The following is a 23,379-nucleotide window of genomic DNA, read 5'->3' as shown; positions in this document are numbered from 1 at the left end:
GCGCGTCCCGCTCAGCGCCGGCTCGTGCGCCCCTCTCCCTCTAGCCCACTCCCCTGCCACTGACCCAGCCTCGCCTTGCGCCTCTCCCCGGGGCTCCCTCACTTCCCTAGGCTTTTCCCTCGCCCCTCGCCTTCTCCATCCTTCCTCCTTATCTCTCTCCGCCACAGCCTCTCCTGTTCCTTTTCTCACTCACTTCACTTGGTTATCTCTCCGTCTCGGCCCTTACCACTCTGCTCTGTTTTCTCTTCCCTGACACCTCGGTTCTCCCTTCTCTCGGCAGGAGGCTCCTGGCTTCCCACACCCTCCTGGTCCAGGCAGGCAAGTTCTTCACTCCCAGTCCTCACGCATTTATTGAGCTCCTGCTTGGTGCTGGGCAGCGTGCTGACTGCTGGGGAATCAGAGAGGGATATGATCCAGAACCCACCTCTGGGACATCACAGCTTAGTGGGGGCAAAGATAATCATACCTACTATTTAGTGAGCGCTTATTAAGTGCTTCAGACGCTGCACAGCACTTCACAACCTTATCAACCATTTCCAGTGATAGCTAACACTTATTGGGTGCTTCCTATGTGTCAAGTCTGTTCTGAGCATATTGCATAAACTACCTCATTTAATTCTCATAATAATGCTATAAGGTGGGCAGATACTATTACTATCCTCACTTTACAGATAAAGGCACTGAGACAAAAAGGTTAAGTAAAGATTGGTGCCAGGACTTGAACCCAGGAAGTCTGATTCCAGAGTCAGAGCCCAGATATGACCAGGAGGTCTGGATTCTGAGTCTGCAGGCTTAATGACTATGGTGGCGGGGTGCTCAGAGAGGTGAAGTAACTGGCCCTTGGTCACATTGCTAATAGATGAAGGAGCCATGATTTGAGTCCAGGTGTTGGGTTCCAAAGGCCAGGGTTTAACTACTCTGCCCTAAGATAAATTCCAGCCTAGGGTAGAAAGCGCTAAGGGAGGAGACTGTATCTCCTCTGGGAGCCCAGAGAAGGAAGGAATTGAGGAGGATATCCAGGGGGACATCAGAGAGGAGGCAGCTTTCAGGAACCCCATGTCTGGGGTCTTTTCCTTGTCTGGACCCTGCCTTTCATTGGCTTTCCTGTGGGAGGAGCTTTGGACAAGAGGCTTGAGGAGGGGGGGCTCCTTCCTGAGAACCTAGCTGGAGAACTGACCCCCCAGCCTTTGGTGGGGAGGGTACCCTGGGGAGGTATCTTGTAGGAAGGTTTGGGGTGCTATGGGGGGCAGGAGTTCTGGGGCGCTTGCCCCCTCCACTCTTGCCCTAACATCCTCCCCATCCCCATCCTCCTGAATGTTTCCAAGGCTCCCATCTTCCCATGGATCTATCCTTGCAGTGGTAGTGGAGAGGGGTGAAGGATCACTTCTCTTAATATTCAGCAGACACACAGGAAGCACTTACTGTGTGCAAGGCTCGAGGTGTGTATCCCACAGATGGGGCTACAGAAATACAAAAGACATAGGCCCTGCTTCATCTGATCCAGTCGTGAGAAAAAGACACAAGGCAGGACAGAGGAGGCAGAAGAAAATTAAGCAGACAGAGCCCTAGGGTGGGACAGGATGTTCTTTTGATGTCCAGGATGACCTAGTTGGGTCTGGGGAGAACAAGCTTTCCTGCCCCTTCTCCCTCTCCCAACCCCAGCGTGAAGAGGTTCTGGGGATGACCACTCAGAAGGTGAAGGACCACTCCCTGCAGGGCCAGACAGTGTAGTAATGGTGCAAGAGCCTGGACTCTGCAGACGGAAAGAGCCAGGTTCAAATCCAAGTGTATACTCTCCGAGTGACCTTGGGCAAATACTTAGCCATTCTGACCCTTCATTTCTTTGTTTGTAAAATAGAACCGCCTCAGCAGTTATTGTGAGGGGCAAACAAGATGGTGCATGGAAAGAAAGCCTCCCGCACAATGCCAGCACATAGTAGATATCTAGGAATGTTAGATTGCCAAGGGATGTGTGACTTTAGGGTATAAATGTGTGTGTTCTGAAAGCTCCCTCGGACACCTTGGCCCTGGCTCTGGTTTGGGACTCAGAGCAGCAGTTCCGTTCCCTGCACTCCAGCCTACCCCTCACCACCCCCTCTGCGCTTGGCAGGGCTTCTGCACTCCAGGGGAGGTGTGGTTTCGGTCCCTGGCAGGGGGTGTTGGAGCTCCCAGATGGTTGTACAAGGTGCTGGCTCCCTGTGTAGCTGGTCTCCTGTGCTGTTCTTGGCATCCCAGTGCCTGGCCTGGACAGAGTGAGGCATTGTTCCTGCTGCTGCTTATGTAAGAACTACACATGGTCTGAGAGCCGGGGGAGTCTGTACCTGGCAGTTCCAGGGGCTCCGAAGAGCAGAGGGGCCAGGCTAGAAACTTCCTGGAAGAGGAGGATGGGTAGGCTTTACCCGGCAACTCTGCCTTGGGGACCCACGAGGCGCCCTGCCATGGGGCCCATGATGAGATTGAGGAGGGAAGCCCTTCACAGGAAAGGAACCCAGGTAGGGGGCTGCACCCTGGGGTAGCTGTTCAGGGACGCTCTCCCCCTGTGGCCAGAGAAAGGAGGAAGCTGCGCTCTGATGTCGTATCCCTTTCTGATGAGGCTGTCCCAGGGCCTAGGCAGCTGGGTGGGACACCTGACATGCTGGGCATCTGTCCATCTTGGAGCATCTGCTGTCTGTCCAGGCACACGTTTCCCCCAGCTGATGGAGGGAACCACTTGTTCAAAATGTGTATTCATGGTTTGTTGTAAGCAAAGTTCTACACAGAGAACTCTTAGATTAAACTTGCTACTTATTGGGAATTCCCTGGCAGTCCGGTGGTTAGGACTCCGTGCCAAGATCCCGCAAGCCATGCGGTGCGGCCAAAAAAAAAAAAAATTGCTAATTATGTTATCAAATCCTACATTTTTCTACTTCTTTAGTGCCTACTTCAGTGGTTCTCCTTGTGGTCAGGGTTCCCTTGAGGGTCCCCAAGTGGCTTTCAGGGAGTCCACAAGGTCAAAATTGTACGTAATTTGAAGATCCACTCAAGGTACAGGATAGACCAATGGATTTTAAGGATTTTACTCTGTTGAGTAAGAAAAGTTTATTGATGTGGATTCAGATTCTACATTACAACCAACGTTTAAGGAACTGTCACCTGTCAGTTTTTTTGTAGTATCAGTTTGATAGCCATAATATCTAAAAAGGCTATTAAAATACTCTCTTTTCCAATTACATTTCTCTGTAAAGCCAAATTTTCTCCATATATGTCAACCAGAACAACATGTAACAACAGATGGAATGCAGGAGATATAAGAATCTGACTGTCTTCTATTAAACTAGACATGAAAGAGATTGCAAAAATGTAAAACAGGGCTTCCCTGGTGGCGCAGTGGTTAAGAATCCACCTGCCAGTGCAGGGGACATGGGTTCGAGCCCTGGTCCGGGAAGATCCCACATGCCGTGGAGCAACTAAGCCCGTGCGCCACAATTACTGAGCCTGCGCTCTAGAGCCTGTGAGCCACAACTACTGAGCCCATGTGCCACAACTACTGAAGCCCGCGTGCCTAGAGCCTGTGCTCCACAGCAAGAGAAGCCACCGCAGTGAGAAGCCCGCACACCGCAACTAGAGAAAGCCTGCGCAGCAATGAAGATCCAACGCAGCCAAAAAAAAAAAGTGAAACAGTGCCACTCTTCTCACTAAATTTTTTTTTTCACTAAATTTTTTTGTTTTGTAAAATGTAATTACTTTTCACAAAAATTTGTTATTTATGTTGACATATAATGGGATTATTACAGTTATTTGAAATGAATTAATATATACATTTTTTCTCAGTTTTCATTTTAACCATTGTAGATGTTGATATAAATGGTAGATATCTATATAAACAAAAGTTCTTTGATTTAATCTAAAACCTCAATAATTTTTAAGGGTGTAAAGAGGTCCTGAGACCAAAAAGTTTAAGAACCACTGGCTTACTTCCTCTGTTCATTTCTGATAGAGGTGTATAAAATCTACTTTGTGAGGTTTGCTAAGTTTTCCTTTTTTTTTTTTTCTTTTGATTCAATTTTGCTTTATATACTTTGAAGCTGTGTTGTTAGGAGCATAAAGTTTCTTTTTTTTTAAAAAAATTATTTATTTATTTATTTATTTTTGGCTGCATTGGGTCTTCGTTGCTGCTTGCGAGCTTTCTCTAGTTGCCGTGAGCGGGGGCTACTTGGCTACGCTTTGTTGCGGTGTGCAGGCTTCTCACTGCGGTGGCTTCTCTTGTTGCAGAGCACAGGCTCTAGGTGTGTGGGCTTCAGTAGTTGTGGCACACGGACTTAGTTGTTCCGCAGCATGTGGGATCTTCTCGGACCAGAGATCAAACCCGTGTCCCCTACATTGGCAGGCAGATTCTTAACCACTGCTCTACCAGGGAAGTCCCTGGAGCATAAAGTTTTGTGATTATTGTATGTTCTGGTTGGATTGTAATTTTTATCTGTATGAAATAGCCTTCTTTGTTCCTTTTAATCTTTAGTCTTGGGAAAAATGATTCCATGAACTAACATTTAGCTAATGCCTGCTATGGGCCAGGCATACACAAGTAAGAGTCTCAGTCCCAGCCCATGTGGAGGACGTAGACACACGAAGGCAGTGAAGTGTAGCAGGAGGAGCCAGGGCTTTGAGTCAGACTGACTGGTAGTGAACTCTGACCACATCCTAGTTGTGTGTCTTTGAACATATGTCTATTGAACTTTAGACCTGTGTTTATTCATTTGTAAAATGTGGTTAGTAACGTTTATTTACTGGGTGGTAGTGAAGATTTACTAGATAAAGGATGAGAGAAGCACCTGGCAGAGTGCCTGGCGTCCAGTAGCTCTGTGATCAGAGCTATAACAGAGCCAGGAGCCAAGAGATCTGCCCCATTCGTGCCTCTACAAAGCCTCTGGGAGAGGCAGTGTGTAGCAGTGGGGAGTGCACCATGCTTGGATTCTGAAGATCTGAGTTGTATGTTTTCAACTTAATAGCAAGTCCTTCCCATACCCTGAGTCTCAGTTTACTCATCTGCGGACATGAGGAGGAATGCATCTCTGCCCTGCATTCTCCATGGGGCTGTCTTGAGGATAATGAAAAGGAAGGGAGCTGGGATGATGATGGAGGTGAGGCTGTGAGAAGCCTTGGCTTGAGGTGGGACCTCTTCTATCCCTGGCTGTGAGGAGGTCCTGCTAGCACAGGCTTGCCTGCCTCCTGGAGGGCTGGGATGCCCGAAGAGGTGAGAAAGAATCTTGTCCTTATTCCAGAGCCTCCTGGAGTTATCTGCCTTTTACAGTCTCAGTGTTCCTCTGCTGGGACACCTGTTTTCGTAGCAGCTGCTGCTGAGTGCTCAGCAAAAAGCCCAGGGTGAGTGGTCTGTGAAGTTAAGAGAACTATTAGTGCTAGCAGGGACCCATTTCTATTGTCCCCCAGCATCCTCCCATCCCCCACCACTTTCTATAAGAGGAAACTAGAACTTGACGTTCCTGACTTCCAGTCCAGTGCTCTTCCTACCACACCTACAGCACTGCTTTACTTTCCAGCATTTTAGTTTTGTCGATTGCAAAGTCAACATCTGTCCCATAGGCCCCCAGCTGCGCCGAGCCTTCCTGCTGCACAACCTGTGCTGTGGGCAGAAGTTCAAGAAGGCCTGTTCAGGATCTCTGGGTGCCCTGGTGGCAGTGGGGGCCTGGTCCTGGAGGGGCTGGGCTCCCTGTCACTGAATCGAGTGGCCAGGGAGGTGACGTAGTCCTCCCTTCTATGAGCCTGGGCACCAGCAGGCTCTCCATTTGTCCTGGATCTCATGTGGCTCTGCAAAAAAAGCAGAGGCCAGTCTTGTCTTGGGCCTGGGTCTTGGTCTAGTCTAAGAATGACTGTCTGAAGTACAAAAGGAAGTGGGGTGGAGGGAGGGCACGGCTGGTGGTCTCTGGACAGGGCTGGGATGGAGAGAAGGCTGAGTAATGCTCTCCTCTTCTCTCTGGGTCCCCAGCACACCTGGGAGCCCCGAGCTGTGGCTGGTGGGCAGCCCAGCTAGAAGCACATCAGAGACGCAGCCAAATGTTTGGGTTAAGACCACAAACTCTGGGGACTTCTCTGGCAGTCCAGTGGTTAAGACGTCGCGCTTCCACCGCAGGGGACACAGGTTCGATCCCTGGTTGGGGAACTAAGATCCCGGATGCTGTCAGCATGGCCAAATATTTATAAAAAAGAGGAAGAAGAAGAAAAAAAAGACCACGAACTCTGGAGCAAGACTGGATTCTAATTTCATCAATGCTACTTGACCTTGGGCGAGTTATTTAACCTGTCTGTGCTTCAGTTTCCTCATCTGTAAAATGAGGATAATAACAATAGTGCCTTATAGGGTTATTGGGAGGATTAGAGTTCATTTAAAAATTGCTTAGAATGGTGCACAGAAGAGAGCTTTCTATATAATAGTTAGTTAAAACTACTGAACATTGGCATGACAATGGTCTTTAGAGACTGTCACCAGATTCTGTGGCTCCTTGCTCCTAAATTTCTCGTAAATACACCTGTGCTGTCCCTTTCTCACTGCTCCTCCTCCTCAATGCTGTCCTTCCTCACTGCTTGGGGCTGCCCTCTGGTCTTGTTTTCCACTCTGCAGGAGCGAATCATCTCAAACTGCAAACATGGTAACCTCACCCTTCAGCTCAAGACCGTCAGTTGCTCTGATTGCTCTTAGCATAAAGTTCCTCCCAAGGCTCCAGGTAGGCCAGGCCTTCTGGCTGGGCGCCCTCGTAGAACCCCAGACCTTCCTATGCAGCCCTCATCTCCTGCTCATCATCTCACTAGGTTGATTTTTTTCCATTTCTGGCTTCCCAGTAGGCTGAGGGTTCCACAGAGGCAAGACCTGTCTTGTCCATCTCCGTTCCTCTGGCTCCTAGCATACTGCCAGTCACGTAGTAGATGCACAATACATGTTGCATGAGTGAATGACTGACTGGACAGATGAATGCTTGGTGGAAGGAGGCAGCAGAAGAAAGGAGTCTTTGGAGCCAGATGGGCTCAGGTGGGAGCCAGCTTCCTTTAACCTTTCTTGGTCTCTGTTGGAATTCTTGGGAGGCCCAGGGAAGATGAGGAGGGTTATAGGGTGACTGAGGGGAGAGCTGGTGAGGACTGAGTGGAGTAAGTTGAGTAGCATGAGATACTTGCTGAGGGACTTGGGGTGATGGACAAGTCCCCTAAGCTCATGTAGACTTCCCCTGCTCCCTCCTTCCCCCTACTCTCTTGAACACTTGTTTAGGGCATCCTAGGTGCCTGGCATAATGCTCTGTGCTTTCCCATACGTTACCTCATTTAATTATTCCAATAGCACTGTGAGGGAGGCATTATCATCCTCATTTAATATGAGAAAATTGAGACTCAGAGAAGTTTAGTAACTTGCCCAGAGTCACACAGCCAAAAAGCAGAGCCAGGACTTGAACCCAGGATTTCCCCCTGTGGCTTGTGGATTCCTGTCCGCATGTGAGAATGTCTGGAGGGAGTTCTACCCTGGCTAGCACTGACCCAAACTGCCTTGCAGGGGAGGGGGAGCCCTGGGGCCAGAGCAGAAACTTCAGTGGGACTCAGGTAATGAGGCTGCAGCGGGTTTGGCCCTGGTTGGCTGGGCCACTGCCCTCAGGGAGTATGAGGTCTAGAGGGGCAGCCAGCTGATGAACAAACACACAAGTATCTTCTAATCACAACTAGAGTGGGTTCCTAGTTGGGGGGGGGCGTGGAGAGGTGCCCCAAAGCCTCTCGGTGGAGAAGAGAATGAGCACTGGACGCAGAGTCAAAGGCACCTATGATTAGGCTTTTCCTTTACTGCTTATGTGGGAACTTGGGTAAGACACAACTCCCGGTGCCTCAGTTTCCCCATCTGCAAAATGGGGACTTTCCTTTTGTAGATTTGTTGGTAAGATTAAATAAGTACCTGAAGATGCGTAAAACTGCTCTAGTGTAAGTGCTGAAAGAGTTTTTTGCAATCACAGGAGGTAGGTGGTGCATGGCCCCCACTCTCTCAACCCTGGCTGTGGCTGCATGGGGCCCTTGCGACCCCAGATTTATAAAATGTTTCAGCTGAAAGCTATTCTCTATTCTGCTGGTTCCTGACCACCCAGGGTCTGGGAAGGAGCTACTAAAGCTTCATAAGCTATTTGCCATGTTTCCCCAAATCAACATAGAATGGTGCATTTGCCCATAAATAAAAGAGCAGATTTCTTTGCTTTTGACTGGAATTACACACTCTCAGGATGGAACTCCTCTCACACTGAACAGAAGTCAATTGGCAGTCCATGTCTCTTTGATTAATTTAAAAACCAGAGGCTGGGAGAGGGAAGTGAGTGGCCCTGTAAGGAGAACTATAGGTCAAAGAGGCCCCAGGGACCTTTGTGTTCCCAGTGCAAGGGAGGAAGTCAGGAAGCCCCCAGGAGGTCCTGGAGGGCAGGCTGTGGAGGGGAAACCCAGGGCAGGAGTGGTTGGGGTGAGGGCCGGCTGTTGGGGGAACCCTGGGCAAACAATGGCCTCATTAAGGAGAGGGTAATGGTGGGGAGAAGCCGGGCAGGGCCACGGCCAGTGAATCTCCTCTCCCCCACTCTAGCCAATGGAGCAATTGTCCTCTGCTGTGAGGGAGCTGGGGCCTTGGCCTGGGAACTGCTGGGCGCTTGCCCCGAGGGCCACCGAGGTGGTCACAGCTTCTTTGCCTGGCCCCAGAATGGGTCTTCTGTGCTCGGATGCTGAGGGCTCCGGCTCTAGTGGGGCTACCTGGTCCTTTTTCTTCCAGCTGGCAGCGGTTCAGGGCATGGGTGCCCACACAAGGCTCTCTGGAAAGGGCCCCTGCTTCCGTCCTGCCCACTTCTGGGAAACTGAGGCCCCGGTTAGGTTTGTCTGAGACCTGGGCTCAGCCCACTTCTTTTGGCTCTCCAGTTCCCCACTCACCTGCTGTGCTGTGGCCTTGGATGGTCACTCGATGTCTTGGCTCTCAATTGTTGCAGCTGTAAAGCAGGGGGAGTTGGGCTAGAAGTGCTTCTCAGCTGGATGGATAGGCCGCCCCTGACTGGGTTTGGTCATCAGGACCGCTGGGGCTGCTGCTGGCATTTACTGGGCAGGGGCCAAGGATGCTAAATTCCTGCATCGTCCAGCCCAGCCCTGCATGACCAAGAGTTGTCCTGCCGCAAAGGCCGGCAGAGCCCCTGTGGAGAAGCACTCACGGATCAACACTTTTCACCAGTGGTGTTTTTAAAGTAAGGCGATCCTGTTTTCAAATAATGTGGCTTGTGGGAACTCAGCAGATAAGACAGATGAGCGGGGTCGAGTGTGGTAAGGGCTAGGGTGGGCCAGAGCCCTACCCACCAAGCATTCCCATCCCCAACAGTGGCCCCTGTCCAGTATGAACTCTCTCCGGGGGTGCATGCAGCCGACTGGGCCCTATTTGGCTGTTCTGATTGGTCAGACCTCTGTTCTGATTGGTTGGTGGCCACCCTCATTGGTCATCTCCTGAAATCAGTCAGTGTCTGCACTGTGCCACTTGTTACTCCTCACCCCTGCATACGCCCCATGGTTTTTTGTTTTTGTCTAATGGTTGGAAGTATGATGGGCAGATGAGGTTTGGGGTTGACTTCCTGTGCCTGTGAATTGTCCCTGGCCTCCTGGACCTACCTTGACTAAGCCGGCCGACGTGGGCTGTCACAGGACACACCCCACAGCCAGGAGGGGCGAGACCTTCCCAAATTTGCAGTGTGAGGCCATCAGCTTGGAAGCTGGTTAAAATACCCATTCAGATTGCTGGGCCACCTGCAGATTCCAGTTCAGCATATGTCACTCTCAGGTGGTTCTGATGCAGTGGCGTGGGGACCAAGATGAGGAATGCTGGCCTCGGAGGGGGCCGTGCCCGCTCCCCACTTCCACCCTTCCTCCTGTTCATGGTTGCAGCCACTCTCCAAGGCTCATGGACGTCCTTGAGGCTAAAATGAGAACTCTTTCCCTTCTGGAAGCTTCACACGACCTGCCTCCTCTGCCTGGGGATGTGGTTAGTTGGTTTCCTGTCCTTACCTTCCCCAGCCCCCAGCTCAGGGCTCTGATTAATAAACAGTGTTAGCAGACATTTGTATGTCCAGGCATGGTGCTAAGTTCATTATCATCTCATTTAAACCTCTCAACAATGCTGAGAGGTAGATGTTATTATCATCCCTGTTTACAGATGAGAAGTCAGGGGTGATTGAGGAACTTGTCCAAGGTCACACAGCTGGGAATCTTCCAGATGGATCTGACTCTACTGCCCATATTTTGAGTACCGGCAGGGCAGCCAGCCTGTCCCTCCACCTGTGATTTCATAATCACCCTTCAGTGAGTCTGACCCATGCCAGCACCATTGCTATTATTAGTAATATTATTGATGAGGATTTTAATCTTAAGACTTCCCCAGGGTTCATGTTTAAGGTGAGATCCTCCTAAGGACAGTGGTTGAGAACTGCTTGGGTCCTGGTGAAGCTAAGTCATCTTTATAGGGTGTTTGGGAGTCACATCTGTTATCTTGCTTCATCTGTACAGCAACTGAGGGAGACACACACAGTCAGTCCTCATTTTACAGGTGAAGACATTGAGGCTCAGAGAGGTTAAGTATCTTACTCAAGGTCATCCAGGCAGTAAGCGCTGGAGCTGGAATTGAACAAAGCTCTGACTCTCCCAACCTTCCACGCTTTTCCACTGCCCCACGAGTCTGAATTATGCCAAGGCCAGGAAAACTTTCAGGCCTTTTTAGCCCCCCTTGAAGGGCTCTGAAGACAACTCAGGGTCCACTAGAGACCAAGAGGTCTGTGCCCTCTTGACCTAGTTATGTGGCCAGGCAACTTGGGGTCAGGGAAAGGTGCATTCTTTCCCCTCCACTCACATTACCCAGCCTTTGGCTTCCTGGAATTTTTGTTAAAATTCCAAATCACTTGGCACTAAGTTCTCTTCCCCACAGTTTTTGCGAACAGGAACCAAGCACCCTTCAACTTCCAGACTGCACACTTTCACACCCTTGCCGGCTTTAAACTGGTGCCAAGTCCCCTTCAGGAGAAAGCAGATATGTGAGCAGGACAGCCAGACGGCCAGAGAGTTTGGTTGTTGCTTCCTGGGCCCATCTCTGAGGGGGGCAGAAAGGACCCCACAGACCCCAGTGCAGGTCTTTGGCCTGCCACTCCCTGTGCAGCCTTGGGCTTATACCTCCCTTCTCTGGGTCCCAATTTCCCCATGTCTTTTTTTTTTTTTTTTAACCTTTTATTTATTTATTTATGGCTGTGTTGGGTCTTCGTTTCTGTGTGAGGGCTTTCTCTAGTTGTGGCAAGTGGGGGCCACTCTTCATCGTGGTGCGCGGGCCTCTCACTGTCGTGGCCTCTCCTGTTGGGAGCACAGGCTCCAGACGCGCAGGCTCAGTAATTGTGGCTCACGGGCCTAGTTGCTCCGTGGCATGTGGGATCTTCCCAGACCAGGGCTCGAACCCGTGACCCCTGCATTGGCAGGCAGATTCTCAACCACTGCGCCACCAGGGAAGCCCTTCCCCATGTCTTAAAAAAAAAAAAAATGCCATCCTGGTGAGAGGGTCAGATGAGATAATATATGTAAAGAGGTTTATCGCTATTGTATTTGATTACCTGAAGGTCAAGCTTGTTAAAAAAACTCTGCATTGATGGACATGTTCTGTACCTGTGCCCTCTAATCCTGAAGCCACTAGCCACATGTGGCTACTGGGCTCTTAAAATGTGGCTAGTGCTACTAAGGAACCAAATTTTAAATTAAATTATTATTATTATTATTATTATTTTTAGTGAGATGAAATTCACATAACATGAAATTAACCGTTTTAAAGTGAATACTTCAGTGGCATTGAGTACATTCATAATGTTAGGCAACCACCACCTCTATCTAGTTCTAAAAATTTTCATCACCCCAAAAGGAAATTCCGTCCACATTAAGCAGTTTCTCCCCATTCCCCTTGCCCCGAGCCCCTGGAAACCACCAAGCTGCTTTCTGTCTCTATGGATTTGCCTCTTCTGGACATTTCATAGGAATGCAGTTATACAGTATATGACTTTCCGTGCCTGGCTTCTTTCACTTAACAGAATGTTTTTGAAGTTCATCCATGTTGTACCATGAATCAGTACTGCAGTCCTTTTAATGGCTAAATAATATTAATTTTAGTTAATTTAAATTTAAATAGGCCCATGTGGCTGGTGGCTACTGTACTGGGCAACCAGGAACCTCTGGAGCCCTTCTGGGTAAGTGAGGAAACAGAACCTCCAAGTGTCTGCTGGTAGCTGAGGGGATCCTAGGGGAAAGTGGAAGGAGCCTGGAGGATGAAAAGGCTGAGAAGGGTGCCCCAGGTTCCCCAAAGGAGCCCAAAACTGTGGCTGATGCCTGGCATGCTTGGTGTGTTGTGTAAGTTAACTCATTCCATCCTCGCAGCATCTTTTGACATGGGTCTGACTTACCATCATCCCTATTTTATAGAGGGGAAGACTGAGGCTCAGAGGGATTAAGTCACTTACCCAAGGTCACACAGCTGGTAAGTGAGAAGAGATGGGTCTATGAACCTGGGTCTGGTCCCTTCCCAGGGCCCATGATCTTCACCACTAGGCTGCACAGTCTTTTGACCCTGATCTTGGGAGCTGCCCAGGTGAAGGCAGATCCAGGACTCCAGCTGCACCTGCACAGACCTGCACACCTTGAGGCAGGGCTTTCTAGGCAGGGCCATCCCATGTCAGCCTTCCTGAGCTAAGAACTGCCTGGGACCTGGGTCCCTGCCTCCTTGGGAGTCAGGAAGGGGTGGCTGATGGGACAGAAGAGGATAAGGTGTAGCCTCCCTCAATTCCCCATTGCTTATCAATGAGTAACCTGGCCTGTCAGGGCTCTCCGTGTCCTCTTTGCGCCCTCTTTGGCCCTCCTTGATCTGGGAAGGAGACTTTGTTAATTGCAGACCCAGAGTAAACAGGGCTGGGATAAATAGCAGATAGCTTTCCTGGCTGTGCTGCCCTTTGCCCTTTGGGAAGGGGCAGTGGGAAGAGGCAGAGAGTGAAGGGGAAGGAGTGGTCCTAGGAATGTCTTTGGAGTGGGGGAGGGAAGACTGTCTTCCTGGGGCCCCAAAGAGTCAATGTGTATGTCCTTCTGGAAAGAAAGCCCTCTGCTGGCCTCCCTGTTTGCTGTGCTCTGTCAGAGAGCTGGAGGCCAGTGAGACTCTGACGTTCATCTCTTTTCATCCATCCCCTTGTCCACCCCCCACCCACCCACCCATCCATCCATCTTTTCATCCTCCCTTTCAATATCCTTCCATCCTTCCTTTCTTCCCTTCATCCATTGTCCCCGTATCCTTTTTTCTTTTCTCTTTCTCTCATTTAATTCATCCATTCTTCCCTTATTCTGTCTATTCATCTGAAAGTCCCTTCTTCCTGCCCTCCATCTCTCACTAATCTTCATATCTTTTCTTACCTTTTTATAGTGACCATGTGTTTCTTGAGAAAACTAGGGAGGAGTTTGCGGGGAGTCCTTTGAGCCATGGGCTTCTGAGTCGGGACCCCTGCGTGGCTCTGGTGGAGTTAGCTGCCTGACTTCAGACACGCTGGCCACATGCTCAAGGTTAGATGGAGTCTCTCTTTCCCCGAGGGAGGATAGAACCTTGTTCCTTCAGCCTAGGGACCACATAACTGATTCTCCAAGGGGGGACACTTGGAGAGTGAAAGGGGGTGGTACTAACAGTCGCACCTGGGCAGTGGAGTGACCTGAGACTGTCCTGGGCACAGCAGAACATCTGGTCCCCCTTCCTCAGTCCTAGCAGGAGGGCCTGTGCTCAAACAGCCTTTCTCTCCCAAAGCTGAGCCTGGATCTGGGGTTGGTTCTGTCAGTAGCAACTTGCATCAGCATGAACCCCTTGGCCAGAGTTTGGTGTCTGACCCCATCTGGGAACCCACACTCAGTATGACATGGAACAGTCCTGGCAGGGCTTTCCAGAAGTTGTTTCATGCTAACAGTGCAGATATTATCATACCCCTTTTACAGATGAGGAAATTGAGGCTGAGTATGAATCGATTATCTAAAGCCTCACAGCTGGATCAATAAATCCCTCAACCCCCTCCCAGTTCACTCAATAAAATAATGTCAGACCTACAACCCTGTTTCCAAACCCCAAACCTGTGCCCATTTTATAGATGGGGCACCTGAGGCTGGAGTGGGGAAGGTGACTTCCTAGTAAGTCCGTGGGCTGTGCAGTGGTGGAGACTTTGGCAGCTTAACTGAAGGGCAGGCATGTGCTCAAGGACTCCAGGAGCTAACAACAGCAGAATGTAACAGTGGCTACCATTTATTGAGCCCCCATTGAGTGCCAGGCCCAGTCCTGGGTGCTTTATACATTTTGTGGTGACTGAGCCAGTTCAGGTGGGTGAGCAAGATGGCAGCTAGAGAACAGACCCCCTTAGTCCCCTTTCTTCCTGCTCCCCGCCCTCCTGCCGAGCTCTTGGGTTGATCTGGGGGCAGGATGTGTCCTCCCAGGGCTCGGCCACCACCCATTAATCCCTAACTGCTGCAGCTGGGAGATAAGATAGCACCAGCCCATTAATCAAGGCTGCCTGGCAGGGAGGGTGGGGGTGGGGTGAGGACAGCACCACCTCACAGGTGGAGATAAGCCCCCTTCTACCCTCAGGGGCCGGGGGTAGTGGAGGATGCTGGGAAGTTTGGCCTCAAGTTCCAATCCCTGGTATCTGGGCGTGTGGGTGGAGACTACACTGGGTATGGGGGCAGGTAACGCTGGGAAAGGCAGCCCCAGGGTGCAGGCTGGGTTGAGAGGAGCCAGGAGACCTGGGTTCCAGCCTCAGTGCTCCCCCGGCTGCCTCTGTCTTTAGATAAGCCACCGCACCCCTCTGGGCCTGTCTCTGCATCTGAATGAATGGGAAGGGGCTGGGCTAGACGACCTGGAGGGAACTTTCACCATGAAGGTGCTCAGTGACCTGTGCTGGGACAGGTGAGGGGTGGGCTCACCTGACAGCAGGAAGAGGGCAGAGGCACTGCCTCGGCTAAGGGACAACAGGCTGAGTGGGATTTGTCCCAGACCCCACGTTAGTCACCCTCACAGGAGAGCAAGTAGGCAGTGGTGGTGGTGCTGTGGGCTAGGGATGGGACAGGAGAGGGGAAATGGGCCTTAGAGCCACAGTGCCCTTCAGGGGACCACTCACTACTTCTGGGGCCTGGAATTGTGGAGTTTGATTACTGCCTTGTGTAATCTTGGGTGGGTTCTCAACCTTTTGGCACCTCAGTTTTCCCATCTGTAAAATGAGGATGGTGGTATTTCCATCCTGGGATTTTTGTTAGGAAGATAAATGTAAAGTGCTTATTAGCTCAATGCCTGGCAGATGGCAGATGCTCAGTAAATATTAGTGATTATTCTTTCTTTTGTGGCCAGCTCCACAGGGCCTGGACTCTCTTCAATGCAGATTCTCTGTGACCACAGCTATGGGGAGGAGATTGGGGCAGCTCAACCCTAAAGCAATTGCTGGTCCAAGGATGCTGATTATAAAGTGTATTAGTTATATTTTTACAACTAATAAATGACAAACTTAAAACAGCAAACATTATCTCCACAGTTTCTGTGGGTCGGAAATTCAGCTGCTTAGATGGGTAGTTCTGACTCAGAATGTCTCATGAGGTTGCAGTTAGGATGTTGTCCAGGGCTGCCGTTATCTGAAGGCTTGACATGGGCTGGAGGACTTGCTTCCAAGTTCACGTCTATGGGCTGCTGGCTGGAAGCCACATGGGCAGCTTGAGTGTCTCCATGATGTGGCATCTGGCTTCTATGGATCGAGTGATCCAGAAGCAAGCATGGAGGAAACGTAGTGCTTTTCATCACCTGCTCTCTGAAGTTGCACCATCACCCCCCCCACCCCTTTATTCCATTTGTTAGAGGCAAGTCACTAAGGCCAGCCTGTGCTCAAGGGAAGGGAGGAATATCAGAGACAGACACATGCAATAACAGCTTTTCTATGCCTGGGTACTCTGTGCTGGGAACTTGACACACGTGATATCTAATCCCCACAACCACAGGAATTATGTTTCTTTTATGGATGAGAAAACAGTGGTTCAGAGAAGCTAAGTGATTTGCCCAAGGTCACCCAGCCAGGAGGTACCCGTGGCACTGTCTGGTCTTGGGAGGCCATTTCCCATCCCAGGCACCTCCCAGCTTCAGCCACACCCAAGCCAGCCTTGGCTTTGAAGCCACATGTGACCATCTTGGGTAACAAGGTTTCCTTAGATGTAGGATTAGAAATAATATATGAGGCACACCTACACAGGGCACGTAAAAAGCAGGGACTTTTAGAGCCACAGTGACCTGGGTTCAGATTTTGACTCCACCACCTTCTCTGTGCCTCTGGTCTGTATGGCGAAGTAATAGTACCCACCCTGCAAGGATAGATGAGGTATGCATGTAGTAGGTGTACCGTGCTAGCTGTTATTATCATGGGGTGGGACCGGGTAGCTCTCAGGGCTGGGCTGCTAGAGGGCTCTCTTCCCTCTGAGTAATGTGCTCTCCTGGTGGAAGCATTGTCCCCCTTCCTGGTCTGGGGTCCCCCATCCAGGCCTTGCTTGGCAAAGACAGAGCATCTGAGGCATTTGCTGCTTTGCCAGCCCTGTGGGTAGGGCTGAGGCCAGTGAGTGCTCCAGGGTTGCAGGCCTCAGGGCAGGAGCCCCCTCACTGTGGCAGGACTCAGGCCAGGATACTGACTTCCTCAACCCCTCCCTACCCCTCCTGGCTGGGAGCTCGCCTGAGCCCCTTACTCCTGCCTTCCCAGTGTTTCCAGCGTCTCCAGTGTGGAGGGACCTCCATGCACTTGCCCACTTCTGCCAGCAGAGGGAACAGGCGCTGTGTCTGGGAACCTGGGAGGCTCCAGGCCCCCTCGTAGGGGGTCTCCGGTCCTGGAAGCTCCTCAGTGGGGTGGAGTGGGGTGACTTGGAGTGGAACTGGCAAGGGTGAGGGCTTCATCGCCCGTGAAGGGAGCCGCCTCTGGAGCCCTAGAGCCCAGGTTGGGGCCATGGGAAAGGAAGAGAAAGGGATCCAGAGGAGGAACAGAGGTAATCATTTCTCACTCCATAATCCGTTCAGTGAATGTCGGTCAGTGCCTACTGTGTGCCCCGGACCGTGGTGGCCCTGGGATCCCATGTCAGATGTGGACCCTCACAGGGCCGACGTTCGAGTGGGGAGGCTGGGACAGGCAGATGTGCAAATGGAGTAATTGCAAACATGATATAAAGGACATAAACAGAGGGCTGGGAGAGGCAATGTCTTGGGGCCTGGCTCCACTGCTCAGCTAGGTGACCAGGTGGGGTTGAGGTGAAGCCAGTCTGGGAATCTTGGAGTGGGAACCACTTCTTCTACATGGTCTTTCTAGCGTCGGGGTCCATTGTCACCAGAAATCACCACAAGTCACCATAGGACCTGACTACCAGCAACCTGCAGGATCATCCATGGGGCATACCCCTTGGAGGCCCTACAGTTGGACAGGCCTGGCTTCCAGCCTGACTTATTCACTTGCCAACTGTGTGATCTTGGCTGAGACACCTGACTTCTCTGTTTTGGCATCTCCAAGCACGAACAGGGATTCCTTCACAGCGTGCAGACTGGAATGTATTCATCCAGCTCTGCCTCTGGCCAGCCGGGGGGGCCTTAGGCTCGCGTGTTAGTTTTCTATCGCTGCGGTAACAAATGTCGACCAAGTTAGCGGCTTAAAACAACCTACACACATTTATTATCTCAGTTTCCGTGGGTCAGGAGTCCAGGTATGGGCTAGCTGGGTCCTCTGCTCAGGGTCTCACAAAGCTGCAGTCAAGGTGTCAGCTGGGAGTGGCGTCATCTGAGGTTTGGGGTCCTTTTCCAAACACACATGGCTTTTGGCAGAACTAATTTCCTTGTAGCTGTGGAATTCATCGAGGCTGCGTCTTCAAGGCCAGCAGGAAAGACCTTTCTGATGTGCCACCGGCTTTAAAAGGACTCACCTGATTAGGTCAGGCCCACCCAGGATAATATCCCTTTTGATTAGCTCAAAGTCAACTGACTGTAATATTCCATTATATTCACTGCTTCCACCCACACTCAAGGGGAGGGGATTATTTGGGCCATGTACACCAGGTGGTGGGAATCTTGGAGACCATCTTAGAATTATTAACATGATGAAATTATTTTGACTAGTAATCATGTAATGATCAGTAATGATTATTTTCTTAAATTGTTCTCTAGTTTCAAAACAAGCAAACAGAAGAAATTTCAATTTTAAAGATATTGTTCAAATTCAGTAAAATATTTCACATATAAACGAAAATAGTGCTTACCAAACAAAAGCATTCTACTTCTCACTTCACACTCTGCATCACAGCTTTTGATTTTAAACACAAAACAAGCCTCCAAGTGGTCCCATAGAATGACAGAATTGAAGGAACTCAAGTTCTGGGGTTTTTGTTTGTTTGTTTTTTGTTTTCAAACCTGGTGGGCTATCATCTTTTATTTTGAATTTAGTGTTTAAATGCAGGAATGTGTCATATCATAGGGTTTGGGGACACAAATTACACCTGAATGAGCTTGAATGAATCAGAACAGTTAGGAACTAATCCCAGAAACACACAGGCAGGAAGTAAGCAAGATGTCCTTCATCAAGTGAATGGATAAACTGTGGTACATCCATTCAATGGAATATTATTCAACGAGAAGAAGAAATGAGCTATCAAGCCATGAAAAGACATGGAGGAACTTTAAATGCATGTTGCTAAGGGAAAGGAGCCAATCGGAGAAGGCTACCTACTGTATGATTCCAACTTTATGACGTTCTGGAAAAGGAAAAACTATGGTGACAGAAGAAAGATCAGTAGTTTCCAGGGCCTTGGGGAGGGATGCATAGGCAGAGCACAGGGGATTTTTAGGACAGCGAATGTATTTTATATAATGTGGAATGGTGGATACATTGTATATTTGTCCAAATCCATAGAAAGTACAATGCAAAGAGTGAACCCTAATGTAAATTGTGGATTTTAGTTAATAACGGCCTATCAATACTGGTTCATCAGTTGTGACAAAGGTACCACACTAATGCAAGATGTTAATAATGGGGGAAACTCTGTGCACTCAAATTTTCTGTAAGCCTAAAACCGCTCTAAATAATAAAGTCTATTAATTAAAAAAAAATACCACATGTGCAGATAAATCTGCGTGTATCAAAGGCTGCCCAGATAATTGGAGCTTTCCGAATTAACTGTCACCTGGAATACGATGTTTATTAAAGGATAAATAATGAAAATGTGCTAATTGGAAGTTAACGTGTATTAAAGCCCAGCGGTAACCATGGGGCTTTAATACACTTTTTTTTGAAATTAATTAATTTATTTGGTTGTGCCGGGTCTTAGTTGTGGCAGGCAGGCTCCTTAGTTGCAGCACATGGGCACCTTAGTTGTGGCAGGCAGGCTCCTTAGTTGTGGCATGTGAACTCTTAGTTGCGGCATGCTTGCGGGATCTAGTTCCCTGACCAGGGATCGAACCCAGGCCCCCTGCATTGGGAGCATGGAGTCTTATCCACTGCACCACCAGGAAAGTCCCAAAACACGTTTTTTTTGTCTAATTTTTTATTGTCTAATTTTAGAAATTAGACTGACAAGAGATTTTTGAGGGAAGGATATTTTATCACTGATATAGTTTAAAACTGCTGCTTGATAACAAAATGGAGACTGACTTTTGGATTGTTTTACTGGTTTTAAGATTCTCTGCCGTTGCACCCCTGTTTCGCCTGCGCTGGGGTGGACCACGCCCGCCCCACCCTTGGTCCACCACTGCCAACAAGCCGGGTGTTCTCCATCTGTGCACAGCGTGTCACTGGGTGCTGCATCACATCTCGTGAGGTCCTGTTAACGGGCAGGAAAGGAACTATTTTTTTCTCATGTCTTTTTAAAACGTTTAATTTTCAATAAACTTAATTTTTTAGAGCAGTTTTAGGTTCACAGCAAATTTGAGCAGAAAGTAGAGCGTTCCCATATACCCCTGCCCCCCACATGCACTATCTCCCCCACTATGGACATCCCACAGCACAGTGGGTACATTTTGTTTGTTACAATCGATGAACCTACATTGACACATCATTGTTACTCAAAAGTCTGTAGTTTACATTAGAGTTCACTCTTGGAGTTGTAGTTCTATGAGTTTGGGCAAATGTATAACAACATTTGTATGTATAACAACAAATATATCCACCATTCAGGAGAATAGTTTGACCTAAAATCCTCTGCCTGTTTATTCGTCCCTCTTCCATAACCCCTGGTAACCACAGATCTTTTTATTGTCTTCATAGTTTTGCTTTTCCTGAATGTCATAGAGTTGGAATCATACGGTCTTTTCAGATTGGCTTCTTTCACTTAGTGATAACGCATTTAAGTTTCCGCCGTGTCTTTTTGTGGTTTGATAGCTCATTTCTTTTTCTCATTGAATAATATTCCTTTGCATTAATGTGCCACAATTTATTTATCCTCTCGTGTCATGTGTTCCTTTCTAAGGCAGTCGCTGGCAAGGGGAAAAGAATTATCACATGTGACTGACAGGTGTCACCTGGAGCAGAGTCCAGCCTCCTCTGCAGCTCAGGCCACCTAACATGAAAATGTTCTTGAAGGGTTATTTAGTGGGGATGGAGTGGGGGAGTGGTGGTTGGCTGTGTAACCAACAATGTTTGCTCCAGGGACCACATCTTTTTTTTTCTGAATAAATGAAAATTTTTTTCTGTCTGTGAAACAATTCATTTTAGAAAATCTGAAATATGCATAAAGCTAAAATAAAACATAAATTACAGCTCCAGCTTCTGATAATTATATTGTTAGTATTATATGGTATCTCCTTCCAGAATTTTCCATTTAGTTATAGGGACACATATAATGACACAGTAAATCAGGACTCTTCCTCTTCCAGGTTTGGCTGAGGCATGAAGACCAAGGTGCCCCGCAGAACGAGTTGTAGGACAGACACTGTGGTTGAGAACCAGGGAGATGGCTGGGGGCAAAAGAGGATTAGGAACTGGAGATCTGGGGAACTTTTTTTTTTTTTTTAAATTAATTAATTAATTAATTAATATTTTGGCTGTGTTGGGTCTTCGTTTCTGTGTGAGGGCTTTCTCTAGTTGCGGCAAGTGGGGGCCACTCTTCATCGCGGTGCGCGGGCCTCTCACTGTCGCAGCCTCTCTTGTTTCGGAGCACAAGCTCCAGACACGCAGGCTCAGTAGTTGTGGCTCACGGGCCTAGTTGCTCCACGGCATGTGGGATCTTCCCAGACCAGGGCTCGAACCCGTGTCTCCTGCATTGGCAAGCAGATTCTCAACCACTGCGCCACCAGGGAAACCCTGGGGGACTTTTGAGAGAGTTTTTTTGTAGAAAGCTGTGCTATGAGTCCCAACCCCTTGGACAGTTGGGGTTCCAACCCCAAAAGGGGGGTCCCCCTCACCTCAAACCTGTTAAGGTAGGCTTCAAGGAGACCCCTTGGGGAACTTGATGTATGTCTCCTGGAGTTTGGGGGGCCCAGGAGGTCATGTCTGACATAAATCTAAGGAGTCTAGGGAATTCCCAGGTGCTCCAGTGGTTAGGACTTGGTGCTTTCACTGTTGGGGCCTGGGTTTGATCCCTGGTCAGGGAACAAAGATCCCGCAAGCCGCATGGTGTGGCCAAAAAAAAAAAAAAAAAGGAATCTAAAGGTGAGTCTGTGGCTTTCAACTTGAGAAGGCAGAGCAAAGGGTGAGCAAAAAAAACCCATCTGCTTTGGGAGCCAACTCCACTTCCACAGATGGCGAGGCAAATGATGTGAGCATGTTTCCTGTGGACTATCTGGGGCCGTGCGTGAGGGAGAGGTGGCCTGGAGCTGCTTTAGATTTGGCTTGAGAGGACCACCCGTGGTGATGGGACCACAGTCGAGGATGAGTATGATTGGGCCACTGGAAACCAGACACTTAGCGGAGAAAGGTAGTTAAATGCAGTTTAAACCTTCAAAGGGGTTCCTGGGAACCTCTCTCAGGTCTTACCTCTGTTTCCCCAGGTTTCCCCAGGCTCCTCCCCCAGGTCTCTCTAAACCCTCCCTGTCTTGGTGTCCCCACCTGGTTCTTTTTTTTTTTTAAAGGCACGAGGGGATTTATTTATTTATTTATTTATTTATTTATTTATTTATTTATTTAGGGCTGCGTTGGGTCTTCATTGCTGCGCGTGGGCTTTCTCTAGTTGCGGCGAGCGGGGGCTACTCTTTGTTGCGGTGCGTGGGTTTCTCATTGCGGTGACTTCTCTTGTTGCAGAGCGCGGGCTCTAGGCACACGGGCTTCAGTAGTTGTGGCATATGGGCTCGGTAGTTGTGGCTCGCAGGCTCTAGAGCGCAGGCCCAGTAGCTATGGCGCACGGGCCTAGCTGCTCCGTGGCATGTGGGATCTTCCCAGACCAGGGCACGAACCCATGTCCCCTGCATTGGCAGGCGGATTCTCAACCACTGCGCCACCAGGGAAGCCCCCCCACCTGGCTCTTATGGATTCTCTTCCCCGCCTCTCAAGATAAAAGAGTCCCAACCCCACACCTCTTCCTGTGTCTTGCAAAACTCTGCCATCTCAGTCTTCAGCCAGATGTCAACAGGCTCTCCCTCTGCTCAGGATTTTGCTGGTTGAAAGTTAGGAGCGGGCTTTGACAAAGGAGGAAAAGTTTGGATCTTTTTCTCCCAGGGCTTGACCAGTGTTCTACTTACTGATGGGTAAAACCACTTCATTACCATAAAAAACTCCCACAGGATAGATTCACATGAGGAATGCCTTGCCACATGCTTTTTATTCCCTTCTTCTGGGACTTCTATTAGAAGTATGATAGGCCTTCTTGCTCCATCTTCTCTGTCTCTTACTTTTGCTTCTGTATTTTCCCTCTTTAATCTCTCTGGGCTTTTTTTTTCAGAGCCAGAATTTCTATTTGGTTCTTTTCAAATCTGCAATATCACTTTTCATAGTTTCCAGTTCCCTGTCAGATTTTTAAAGTTTGGCCTTTAATTTCTTTAAACACAGTAAGCGTAGTTTTTTTTTTTTTTTTTTTTTTAATTTATTTATTTGTTTTTATTTTTGGGTGTGCTGGGTCTTCGTTGCTGTGTGCGGGCTTCTCATTGTTGTGGTTTCTCTTGTTGCAGAGCACGGGCTCTAGGTGTGCAGGCTTCAGTAGTGCGGCTGGCGGGCTCAGTAGTTGTGGCTTGCAGGCTCTAGAGCACAGGCTCAGTAGTTGTGGCGCACAGGCTTAGTTGCTCTGCGGCATGTGGGATCCTCCCAGGCCAGGGATCGAACCTGTGTCCCCTGCATTGGCAGGCAGATTCTTAACCACTGTGCCACGAGGGAAGCCCAGCGT

General features: G+C 49.3%; 1 protein-coding gene and 1 long non-coding RNA gene across 8 annotated transcripts in view; both read left to right on the top strand.

Annotated features, from left to right (window-relative positions):
- The window catches only part of ZFYVE27 (zinc finger FYVE-type containing 27), a gene marked incomplete at its 5' end in the record, with an annotated part of 138,002 nt that overhangs the window by 33,638 nt on the left and 80,985 nt on the right, over positions 1-23,379 (top strand). The window lies entirely within an intron of this gene.
- Positions 94-21,068, top strand: LOC309642519. The gene is made up of 2 exons (XR_014253237.1): positions 94-12,532; positions 15,416-21,068. It is a non-coding gene; the product is annotated as an uncharacterized lncRNA (long non-coding RNA).

The sequence above is a fragment of the Balaenoptera physalus genome, assembly GCF_965194825.1.
Source record: "Balaenoptera physalus genome assembly, chromosome: 14".
Lineage (NCBI taxonomy): Eukaryota > Metazoa > Chordata > Mammalia > Artiodactyla > Balaenopteridae > Balaenoptera > Balaenoptera physalus.
Note: the sequence above shows the minus strand (reverse complement) of the source record. Positions and strands in the feature narration are given on the sequence as shown.